This window comes from Stegodyphus dumicola, chromosome 10 (assembly GCF_044657685.1).
Source record: "Stegodyphus dumicola isolate Sdum_Otavi_A_Nest chromosome 10, ASM4465768v1".
NCBI classification, from domain to species: domain Eukaryota; kingdom Metazoa; phylum Arthropoda; class Arachnida; order Araneae; family Eresidae; genus Stegodyphus; species Stegodyphus dumicola.
Genome location: NC_140777.1, coordinates 8,402,501 through 8,416,046, shown reverse-complemented (window position 1 = coordinate 8,416,046; position 13,546 = coordinate 8,402,501).

The window sequence follows — 13,546 nt, the reverse complement described above, 5'->3', positions numbered from 1 at the left end:
TGTGCCCGTGGTTCTGAATCCTTCGGTTTCTAATGTAACAGCAGATGATAAGAATTAAAATATATTGTCAAAAACTTGATGAGGCTATTGGGATCAATTACTGGTTGCAGCACGTTTTTTTCGCCGCTCGTGTTCCAAGCAGTTCGTTCGAAGTATTCTCAAAACTCTCTGTATCACAATATAATCAAAATTATGACACTAGCCTACTCCACGCATGACCCAAAATTTATAGAGAAACCGTAGGGGTTTGGAATTAAAAAATTGTTTTAAAACATGATGACCGTAATATCTAATCATAATTTCATCAACAGACAGAAATTTATCGAAAATTCTAAATTTTTTAAAACAGTGATTAATGTTCTTACTTTAAATATCCTGTCTGATTTCTGCATTCATGCATAATTATAGTCGGCAAAATGGATAAGATACTTAAATTCTAAATATTTATTTCGAGGCACTGCATTTTTTATTATCGGTACCATAACATCTTCTTCCTTTGACCAGTAATCACGTTAACTACGTAAAGTAAGGTAGCCGGAGAAAATCAAGAAACCAATAAAACCTTTCATTTGTAACTGGAAACTCTGGCCTAGTGTTCCCCTCTGTCCTATATCTTTTTGTTTCATTTATTATAAATTCGTAAAATTCGGGAAGTAAAAGTTCTTAAAAATTTCATGTAGATTCTAATTTTCTAAAAGATTTGAAATGCTCTCAAGGTTTTCACTAGAGAAATTATCTTCTTCGTTAAAAGCATAAATAAAGTTATTTATGTCCAAATAGCTTTTGGCTCCAGTTTTAATTTTTTCAAGCACTTTTTTTTGATTATTTCAACCTAACTGGTTTTTTATTTTCATTTCCAATACTGACGCTAGGTGTAGATGGAAGATGCTCCGTAATATTAGGTCCCAAATCATTTATGTTTCTTGATTCCCATTGTTCTTTTACCTCTATTTCTTCCTCGGGTAAACAAATTTCTTCATTACCTGACAAGTCTTTTACCGATGGAATAATCATTTCACCATCATCAAAGCACTCTTCTTCAGTTAAATAATCCACATCATCAGGCGGTAAAGGAATTATACCCGGCTCAGTATCCTTAGAAAACATATATTCTAATGCTTCTTCGGCGGTGTGAAACACTTTACGTCTGGAGTTTCTGGAAAAAATGAAAAAGAAAAAAATAGTATTAGTTACCATTAACATCCAGCGATCTATTTATACATCAGCATGTTTAATCTAAAAGATTAATTATAAGAACAGTTATTTTTCTAATTTAAAAAATGTAGGACAATTACGGAGGATTTGAAAAAAAATTTATATAACTTACTTTTACGTTCCCCCGTTGCACACAAAATGGAAAGTTGCGCTTTGAAACATCACTTGGCAACTTCAGAAGTTATCTGCTGGATTGATCTGGAAAAGAATGTTAAAAGCACCGCCTTTGGGGGGTGGCCACATATGTAATGAAACCAGAGAATGACAAGAAGTGATTCAGATATACTATTTTCATTGAGCAGGCAAAAAGTAAGTGATCCATAATTAGATCACCGGGCTTTAACGGGATAATTTCAAACTGCATTTCGGAAAAACAACAAAGGGCAGACGCAATTTAAATACAAAATCCAACAGTAAAAACAAAGAAATTGCAAATTATCCCAAAACCACCACTAAGCCTGAAATAGGCAAGCAGTTTTATTTAAAAGAAAAGCAAAATTACTTTTCCGAAAGTGTAAATATCCGTCATTTTAAAATACATATACTGCAAGAGTATATGAAAAAACTAGTAAGTAACAAGTTGGAAATATATTTTTTTTTTATTAATAGGCGTAATTTCACGGTGTGCATTCATTTCTTTAATGTTTTCGCAGATTTTCTTTAAAAGTCGCTAATATTCATCGGTAGCAATCAAAGAGAATATCATACATTTGTTTAGAAACTGAAAGGTAGTATTGTGAGATATTCTCCATGTCTCAGTTATAATAGTGTTAAGGATTTGGTATTTAAATAGCTTATGTTAGTTGAATTGTAAATTAAATGGTTTTATTTCACGCGCAGTGCAGCGCGTGACGAATATTAAAAGAAAGCTAAGCCGGAAAATTGAAAATACAAGGGCGCGTGCACGTAACAATATTTATTTATTTTTTATTTATTTATTTATTTATTATTATTATTATTATTTCGAGAAAGTACTAGAAAATGCTCGCGCGCGATTTTAAAATTGTATAAAAGGAGGAAAACTTCTCAGTTCGTAATAGTTACTTAGTTTGTTGTTGTTTAGAAAACTGCTCTTGTTGACTGTAGCGAATTCGCGGATTAGCTTCTTTAGCTCTTTTGAATGTTTTGCTTTAGCTGTTTCTCTTGAACGTTTGAGTATTAGGAGATAACTACTGTGATATATTGTGATACTGCACGATTATTTGAGGAGATTTAATCATATTTGTTGTGATAATAATAAATTTTTGTTCATTCTTTCATCGGACTTGTGCATTGATTTCGTAACGAACACGTACGCACGCAACAATATGTTTATATTAATCTTTACAAGTCTCGTACAATTTACACGACTTCGTAGGTAGCAAAATTGATTCCCTTGCCTGTGAAAAAACTTTGATCTGCATTTGATTACTAGTCTTTTTCTCTTAAATTTTGAGACTTGAATCTTCTTTATTCAAGCTGCAAGAAAAGCATAATTTTGAAATTAACATATGTTACCAATGATTGCAATACAAATTTATGTAAGCAACCAAATCTGTAACTTCAAACCTTTGGATAAGATTTATATCCGAGTTTGTAGATTTTCAAAGAAGTTACTTCTGTTCGTTTTTAGGTTAGGTTATTTAATTACGGCAAAGCCTCGAGGGCTATCTGCCTAAGAGGAGGGATGCCTTCGTGGAGGACTTACTAAGGGAAACTGGCTCGTATACACGTTACACAAGAGGAAAACCATAAAAACGCCCATGCAGCCAGCCCGTTCGCGGGATTCGAACCTCGGACCGAACTACCAGTGTTCAGCGACTTTACCGCTCGGCCGCTGGTGCAGCCTACCATAACTAACCTACCATAACATTTACCGCAGCCTACCATAATTTTTAAGAAAGTGTCAGTTTAATAAGTTGTATGATCGGCTCAGAAATCACATTCTACTTTTAACATCAGATAGCAAAAAATGTTAGGGAGTGTAATTGCAAACCATATTCGCTTGAGTTGGGTAAACCATTTTACAATGAAAAAAAAAAAAAAAAAAAAAAAAAAAAAAAAAAAAACCGTGTGAAACTGTGAACACACAACATAACGGGTTAAAATTCAAAATTTGAAATATTAGTCAAATTAACAACTGCTAAATTTGGTAAAAATGTAATGTAAGTTTGGTAAAAATCCAAATAAAAAATGATTAAGCCATTCGATGCTTTGATACATGGTCGGTTTACTGGCCTGGAGCAGGCAATAGTGATCCCTACACTTGCCAGTTATTGAAAGAGTCCAATTAAGGCCTGACTTGTGATACAACCGTAGAGAATATTCTCCAAAATAAGATAGGTAACTGACGAGGAGAGAACAGATTGAAGTGTTTTGCTTCTAAAAATTGAAGATCGGGTAGGTCTGGAGACTGCTCGGTCCTCTCGATGCTGGTGTTCTCCCAGAATTCATACATTCGCGAAGACACAATATCAATCTAATTAATAGAAGCACTATGGAAATTAAGACATTCCTGTGGTTTATAACCAAAAACATAACGCAAATCAAAAACGATGACTGGTAATAAAAGAAGTATGTCGAGAATGAGGTTGGTTTACGCTTGTATTTAAGTTTCAATTACTTATAAAAGAAACGCTTTAGTAAAAGTTTAACATATTATAGGTTTTAGTTTTAATTTTAAAAGCAAGGTTTCAGCTGGAAATAAACAAATGGTTTTAGGTATTTTAAAAGCTCAGGGACTTAAATCAGTCACGATATGCTTCGAAGAGATTTTAATCTACATGACAAGATTTACACCATTTAATTTTCTAAAAGAATGCTTAGCTTTTATTCGTCAACAGATAGACATATCCGCCTTACTCGCAGGCAATCAAAGTAAACGTTCAACTTAGACTCCGGTTCGCATATTTTACAAGTGCACATGAGCGTAGCCACTGAGGGAGGGGTTTCGAAAACGGACCAATGAGCTGCTATTGCTCTTGTGACGCTAAATCTCCGTGCATGTGAGCATATGTTGTTTACGTTTTAATTTGCATTTGTTTCGCAGTTATAAATTTATGGCGTAATAGTAGAAATCTTGTAGTGCTTTCGTTTTCTGAGTTTGAGCTGAGAATGACTGAAAGGATTACGATGAATCTAGTGTTTTCTTATTTCAGTCCTTGCATTCTTTTGATTTTTAAAGTGTAAGATTCAGAATACATATGATCTAATGAGTATCTCTTGTGCAGACAGTACATTTAAGAGCCAGTTATTAAATGTGAAATTTAGCACACTAAATCTATACGAATGCAAATTAGTAAAGTTCACTTTGAATAAAATTTTGCGTTGGGTATTATTATAGAACATCTTTTTCATATAGACTGCAATAAAAAGTCATGAATTCTATTTACATATATAACTGGTGTAAATATTTTTCTCATACGCATAGTTTTATGTAAAGATTGCATTTGAGCTTAGATGTTTAAAGAATGCTTAGCTTTTATTCGTCAACAAATGGTTATATCCGCCTTCTAATAGACTTCATTCGCAGGCAATCAAAGTAAACATTCAACTTAGACTCTAATTCTTTGAAAACGCTATGGTCGCACAAAATGGCCTTAGACAAATGTCTAATTATGTATAAAATTATGCAGTTGTTTAACTATTAAACACAATTTTTGTTATCCAAAATTAAATTAAAGTTTGATCAGAGTTAAGGTACGTAGACTTCAATTTCTGTGATTTAAAGTAAAGGTAATGTTTATCACATTTAAATCTCAAACTGGAGTAAAAGGACTATGTAAATTTAATTAATATAACATATAAATGTATTAAAACATGAATCATTAGGCACCATGTATAACGGAAATTAAAAAATAAGTATAAGTATATCTAAAATTTTTTAATTCACTTATAAGCCGCTAAAAAATTCAATTCGCGAAACCTTAGGAATTCTCGTGACATTTCAAATTGCTTCGGAGAGAATTTGGAAATTATTTCCGAAACAATGGTTCTTTTATTTGTTAAATTGTTCTCTAGTTCACCCTATTTTAAAAATTATATTAGAATTTGATGCAGCTACATTTTAAAACAAAGCCATACCGGCCTCATATGGACATAGTCCAATAAGATGTGCATAGATTCCCACTTCAAAAACAGCGTTAACAACGAAGAATCAAAACAAAGGCGTCCAATTGGCGGACCAAAGCAAGTATGAATGAGACCTAAGCGAAGCGGAATAGAAATATCAAGACTCATGTCTTTAACTTGAAACATGCTCTTTAGCGATCCGATATGGAATAAAAAATATGCATTCTGAATAGCCAAATAAAGCAAGCCTAGACAAACGCATATAATCATTTACATATCAACACTTTTGATAAACGTAGCACTAAAATTGGGAAGAAATGCGAAGCCTCTTTTTTTGGTTTGGTAAAAGAATACGAAAATAAATTTCAAAATTTTTGGAAAATAAATCAAAATTTTTACATTTTTTGACTCTATTTACAATCGATATAGGTTTGTTTCAACAAATCTGCGAATATAATGCATAGATTTGTTATCTCATATTCAGCAAAAAGAAGCATCTTGCTGTATATTATAAATCAGCCCTAGGAAGAGATTTATGTGTTATACTTCATAGTGACGTTTTTTTTTTCCAGCACTATTTGAGAGTTCTTATGTTTGTGGGCGAATATTTTCAGTAGTGAAGGAAAGTAAGAATAAAATTAGAGCCAGAACATCGGATGAACATCTTGAGAACTGAGAATTTCAACCATTTCACTCGAACCAGACATTAAAGTATTAGTCTCTCGAATTCAAGGTTGAATATTATCTAAACTTTATCATTTATTGTAATTACAACCAACAGTTACAATGAAATTTTATGCATAAAATGTCTTGTAAGATGTGAAAATAATTCTCTTTCGCTGTAACTATATTCGAAAATCATAAATTAATAATATTATTTAATTTCTATATCTGCGATATAGTATATGCGATTTCTTATATAAAGCACACTTTCAGCAAACTAGAAATAATGCAGTCAAACGCGCACATTACTGTCTTAGAGGGGATATTCACAAATTTCTTTCAGTAGTCAAACCTGAGCAGAACCGGAAAATTTTCAATGAAACTTGCGTAATTATTTGAGTTTGCTTATTTCGGAGGTCACGAGTTTTAACTGATATTCGAAATTATTGGTGTAACCCGAAATATATTATCTTTTTCCAGTGCGGTCCTTCGTGGCTAAATGCTTGGATTTGTCTGCTTTAAAGCATCAAACAGAAAAGAGTCTGTATTATGTAGCTGCTGAAAGCGTGTTATCCAAGGAAGTGTCCGAGTATGGTTTCTGTCCATTTTATTATTTGCTAGGGTAATAACGCAGTTTCGTGCATTATTAGAGCAGGTGGAATCAAATGTTTGGTCTTTCTTGCTTATAGAAGCAAACCCATCAGCAGCAGAGATTTAAAGTTTCTGAACAACGGTAGTTTGATCTAGATCGCATCACATGAAGAAATAGGACGGATTTTTGTAAAGATGAAATGTACGAACTTTGCTAACAAATCTATATTAATAATCTAATATTTGAAAGTTTAGCAAAATGCCTAAATTGTTATTGAAATATTTTAATTGACGAAACCTTTCTGCGTGGCTTAAGAGAAGCTAACATGAGTGATGCATCATTAGAAAGATAGAGCTTACAAAATTTCTTAAAAATTATTTCAATTTCACGTCAGATGTTGAATCCTCAACACACACGCTTTAAATCGAATTTCCTAATTAAATTCCTATAAGAATTTACGGTGAACAAACAGTACTATGAAAAAGATAAAACAGCAAAAATTCAATTTAAGAGAAAGCCACCGCTCTGACTAACACCTTTGTTAATTTTTTATCCGTTCCAATATTATCCGTACGATGTTCCAAATTTTTATACCTCAAAACGGAATAAAATACTGGTGGCCAGTAATTTAGAAATTAATTATATTAAGCATTAGACTTGATTATTTTGACTTTAAAATCAATTATGCGGATCACTCTCCTCCATTTTTGGCCCGGCTAAAAAATGGACACTATGATGTGCTGGCGTTTTTCGCCAGTTTAATTCACTTTTCTTATGTTTTTCACTCTAGAAATCCAATGTAGAGTGGTAAAGATCTTCGGGTCGTACACCACATACAAAGCGACTACCTAGGCTCTAAAACCTAAATATTTTATCTTAACAAACGTACTTTTAAAACCACTTAGAAAGAAAACTCTATTAACAACTTCTATTACATGTCCTAAAACCACCTCTTTGCCTATTAAACGGCAAGGGAATTTTTTTTAAGAGAATACCTGAAATTGTCCAATGCTTGCTTGCAAAGATTTTTCCAAATTTTTATAGCACAAGAAGAGAATAAAATACTGGTGGTCAGTAATTAGCAATTATTCATATTAAGTATTAGACTGGATTTTTCTGACTTATTCCATTACTTCTTTGAATCAAAGCTTATATCGATAATTTCTATTTCCCGCTGAAATCATCCAAACTGGAAGCGCATATATTGACTTAAAACACAAAGAATAAGTTTGCCCAGTTTTGCATTTACCTCACAATGTAAATTTCCTTCTCGTTCATTAAATACTAATAATTAAATTTTATATATATATTACATCTTATAGCTATATAGGAAAGCTAAAATTTAAAATTAGAAGAAAAAGGAATATAAAATTATAGGAAAATTTTAAAAAGTTTAAATATAAAACACATTTAACTATTAAATTTTAGAACGAAGTAAAACATAAATTGAAATGTTAAAATATGTTGATATTTCATAGAAATATTTTAAACTAAATAAAAAAATGAATAATTTTAAACTAATCAAAACTAAATAAACACTATATGAAAATGCAAATTAATTATTCGTTTTTCATGCTTCAAATCGACTCGTAAAAGGCGAATAATTTAAAACATTAAATTTCGAAATAAAATAGAGTACTGCCTCATATTTTGTTCCACTTGATAGCCTTTTTATTTAGCCTTTTTCTGGCATAGAAATAGGGAAGCCAGTTGCCACGGCCTAAGGAGAAATAAATATCCCTCATAGTCATGTCTTATTTATCGTCATCATTATTTGGAAGCTAGTATATTTGAGAAAAAATATCTTCAATACTTAAGTATACTAAGAGTGAAATCAGAAGCAGAACATAGGACGAACATCTTGAGAATTCTCTCAGAACTGCAAACGCTTCAGTCAAACTAGATATTCTGAAATGTAAAGGGAAAATTACACTAATTTTATTTCTTACAAAGAAAAACAAAAGTTGCAATTAAAATGAATGTATTCAATGTAAAATAAAATATCAAAATGATTCTTTGTTGCTTCCATTACATTAAAAGAATCATAAATTAATAAAGTTTAAAAATTATTTTAATATATTTTTAAGCTAATTTTTGTCATCATCCATCTTTAGAGTAAGGCAGTTTTGTCTCGCCAGATAAGTCCAGTAATTGACTGATTCCCTTAAATATTTTATATATGTGATTTCTTATATACACATTGTCCACACACATTATAGTATACATTGGTTTGCTTGAAGTATGTGCATTTACGCTTAATATTGAAAATGCATCCTTAGAAAGAACTTTTAAAATTTCTTTCGAATTCCCTCGACTTTATATCAATCTCAGAACCATCGTTTCTGAAATGTTTTGCGGGGACTTACAAACCAAAACAACAATTTTAAGCTCAAAACAATGCAGTAGATATAAGATAAGTACATTTTATTCCAAAGCATAGGTAGAGCAGTTTCATTTAAATAAAGCATAATTTTATTCAATTTATGCAGCCAGCTGTCATTTAAAAGTGTATAAAGCGCAAGACTATATAAGAAAACTAGTAACAAATGGGTTGTATTTTTAATCATAATAATTATAATCTCAAACTGTAAATGCATTTTTCAATATCGATGGCATCATCGAATGGAAACCTATTTCAATGTCAGACGCATTTCATGACGAAATGTGAAATATTTTTAATAATTTTAAGAACACAATAATTAATAAATTTCGGAAGTATTTGAGAGCCCAACTTGTATAAGCTGCATTCATTTGTTTAAAAGCTAGTAAAGGGTTATTACAGATTTTTATGAAATGTTATCAGAAATAAATGCTGATATTAATCAAAAGCAATGAACGACAATATAATACACTTTTTAAGAACAGAGGCGAAGTATTTGTGAGATTTTCTGCCTGACCCAGTCTCAGGTTTACTATTAATCGCTACAAGTCTGACATAATTTATGTGACTCAAATAGGCATGGAAAAATGAGTCACAGTGTAAAAAATTTATCTGTATTTTCTTACAATGTTTTTTTATCCTTAAATTTTATTTTTTTAAACAACATGTCTGTAATTAATGTGACAACCAATTTAATACTGGAAAAACACTGAAACTTCAATTATCATTATACAAGCTAAAGAAAAATAAAATATAATTGTGAAAATAAAGTACTCTAACAACGACTATAATGATACAGCATATATATAATCAAACCTGTAGCCTCATATCTTTATATCTTTGAATAAGGTTATTTTCACATGCATTACTCATGTTCATTTTTAATGGTAATCAACGTAACGTGGAAGAGGTCTGAAAAGTATTAAAAATCTTAAAATTTCTACAAGTTTTTGTCATAATATTAAATATCATAATAATGCGAACGGAAAATGTGTTGGCTGGTCGTGAAAATTTCACCAACGGCCTCTAGATTAAGACCACTAGCTTTTAGTCTTCGTGCATTTTCGTCCTATGAAAAGCTAATTTTTAAGATAGTTTCAGTCTAATATGTTGTATGATCGGCTCGGAAATAACATTCTATTTTTTGCCTCAAATAGCAGAAAATGTAAGGGAGTCTAATTACAATCAATGTTCGCTTGAGTTGGGTTTAAAAAAAAAAAAAAAAAAAAAAAACTCTGAACACAACATAACGGGTTAAAATTCAAAATTATCCTATCCTTTTGAAATAACAGTCAAATTAACAACTGCTAAATGTAATCACAATGTAAGTTTGGTGAAAATACAAATAAAAAATGATTAAGCCTGCAATATACTGGCCTGCAGCAGGTGATAGTGATCCCTACTCTTGTCAGTTATTGAAAGAGCCCCACTAGGGCTTGACTTGTGATACAACCATAAAGCATATTCTCCAAAAGAGATAAATACCTGACGAGGAGAGCACAGACTGAAGGGCTTTGCTTCTAAAAATTGAAGACCGGATAGGTCTGGAGACTGGTCGTTGTCGATGTTGGTGTTCTCCCAGAATTCATACATTTGCGAAGACACATTATCAATGTAAGCAATAAAATCACTATGTAAATTAAGACATTCCTGTGGTTTAAAACCGAAAATTAACACAAATCAAAAACGATGACTGGTAATAAAAGAAGTATGTCAAGGGATGAAGTTGTTTACGCTTGTATTTAAGTTTCAAATGCATTTAGAAGAAAAGCTTAATTAAAAGTTTAACATATTATAGGTTTTAGTTTTAATTTTTCAACGTAAGGTTTCAGCTGGAAATATACGAATGTTTCTTGTTATTTAAAAAGCTCAAGGACTTAAATCAGTCACGATATGCTTCGAAGAGATTCTAGTTTACATAACAAAATTTACACCATTTAATTTTCTAAAAGAATGCTTATCTTTTATTCGTCAACAGATAGACAGATCCGCCTTACTCGCAGGCAACCAAAGTAAACGTTGAAATTAGACTCCGGTTCTTTGAAAAAGCTATAGGTCGCAAAAAATGGATTTCGACAAATATCTAAGTATAAAATTATGAAGTTCGTTTAACTAATCAATACAATTTTTATGATCCAAAACTAAAGTAATGGTTGGTCAGAGTTAAAGTAAGTAGAGTTGAATTTCTGTGATTCGAAGTGAAGGTAATGCTTGATCACATTTAAGGCTCAGGCTCAAGCAGGAAGATTTTGAAATAAAATATCCTCGTAAATGTACTTAATATAACTTATAAATGTATTAAAATGAATCATTAGACTCCATCTGAAACGAAAATAAAAAATAAGTTATTTGAAATTTGTTATTTCACTGGGTAGCCGCTAAAAGAATTCAAGTCGCGAAACCTTAGGTTTCAAACTGGCATAGGAAACCTGGCATTTCAAACTGCTTCGGAAAGAATTTGAAAATTTTTTCCATAAAATTGTTCTATTTGTTACATTATGTTCTAGTTCAACATATTTTAACGGGTATATTAGAATTTTATGCAGCTAGAATTTGTAATAAAGACATATCCGCCTGATATGGACATGGTCCAATAAGAGGTGCATATGTTCACACTTCAAAAACACCGTTAACATCGAAGAATCAAAACAAGGGCGTCCAATTTGCGGACCAAAGTAAGTATGAATGAGACCTAAGCGAATAGGACGTGAAATATCAAGATCCATCCCCGAAGCGGGATTGCGCTCGGGATTTATGCTGGCCTTTAACTTGAAAGACGGCGTCTTTGGCGATCCGAAATGGAATAAGAAATATGCATTCTCAATGGCCAGATACAGAAGCCCAAACAAACACATATAATTATTTACATATCAGAACGTTTGATAAACGTAACACTAAAATTGGGAAGAAATACGCAGCCTTTCTTTTTGATTTACTACAAGAATACAAAAATAAATTTCAAGATTTTCGGAAAAGAAATCAAAATTTTTATATCTTTTGACTCGACTTACAATCGATATAGGATTTTTCAACAAATCTTCGAATAGATTGCGTACATTTGCTATCTGATATTCACTTCAAGGCAGCACTGAAGACGTCTCTGTGCTGGATTTTATAAACCATGCCTAGGAAGAGATAAATATGCCTCACTGCATAGTCAAGCGTAAATCTTTGTCATCACTATTTGGCAGTACGCATTCGGGCAAATATTTTAAATAGTTAAGAATAGTAAGAAGCAAATAGTTTAAATAGTAAGAACAAACTTAGAACAAGAACATCGGATAATCGTCTTGAGAAGTCCCTGAGAATTTCTCAAATTTAAGGTTTAATAGTACCTTAGCTTTATAATTTGTAGTAATTACAACCAAAATTTAGAATGAAATTTTATGCATAAAATGCCTAGTAAAATGTGAACAAATTCCCTTTCGCTACGACTATATTAAACAATTATAAGTTAATAATGTTATTTAATCACGCAGAATATGTTTTAAAGTTATTTTTTGTCATCAGCCATCAGTATTACGCAGTGACGGCTCGCCGAATCATTCATGTAAATGAGAGATTCATTTACATTATTATATGTATGATATAGTGTGTGTGCTTTTTTATATAAAGCACACGTTAAGCAAGCTAGAAATAAGGCAGTCAAACGCGCACATTTCTCTGTTAGAGGGAAGTTCAAAAATTTCCTTAAGCAGTCAAACCTAAGCAGACCGTAGAATTTTCAATGAAACCTAAGTAATTATCTGATTTGTTTATTTCGAAGCTCACGCGTTGCCACTGACATTCGAAATTACTTCTGCAAGCTGAAATATATTATTTTCCAGTGCGGTCCTTGGTTGCTAAATGCTTGAATCTCTCTGCTTAAAGCATCAAACAGAAAAACTTCTGTATGCTGAATTCAAAAGCAGTGCCCGAGTATGGCTTCTGTCCCTTGATTATTTTCTAGGGTAAATACGCAGTTTTGGGTATTGTTAATGTAGGTGGAAAATTAAACATTTTCTCTTTTTTGCTTATAGAAGCAAACGCGCCAGCAGCAGAGTTTTAAAATTGCTGAACACTGATAGCTTCATCAACGCTGAATCACAAAAAGAAATAAGACGGATTTTCGTGAAGATAAAATGTAAGAACTTTGCTAAAAAGTCTATATTAGTACAATAACACTTTACAATAAGTTTTAAAAGATTTGAAGGTTTATTTAAAGTCTAGATTGTTATTTAATCCTTCCTTCAAGGTTTTATAAGGTTTTATATATAACATTGCTAAAAAGTCTATATTAGTACAATAACATTTTACAATAAGTTTTAAAAGATTTGAAGGTTTATTTAAAGTCTAGATTGTTATTTAATCCTTCCTTCAAGGTTTTATAAACTTGATACTTAATGAAACATCAATGAATGTATCTGTAGATAACGATTATGTAATTTATTCAAAATTATTTTGATTTCATGTCAGATGTTGAATTCTAAGCACATGTTTTAAATCGAACTTCTTAATTAAATTCCTAAAAGATTTTTCAATTAACAGGGCCATGATAAGACGAAATTCAATTTTAACGAAAGCCACCGCTCTGACTAAAATACGCAAAGCAGTTTGATCTAACACCTCTTGAAATACGCGGGGCATTTCCAATATGGTCACAAATG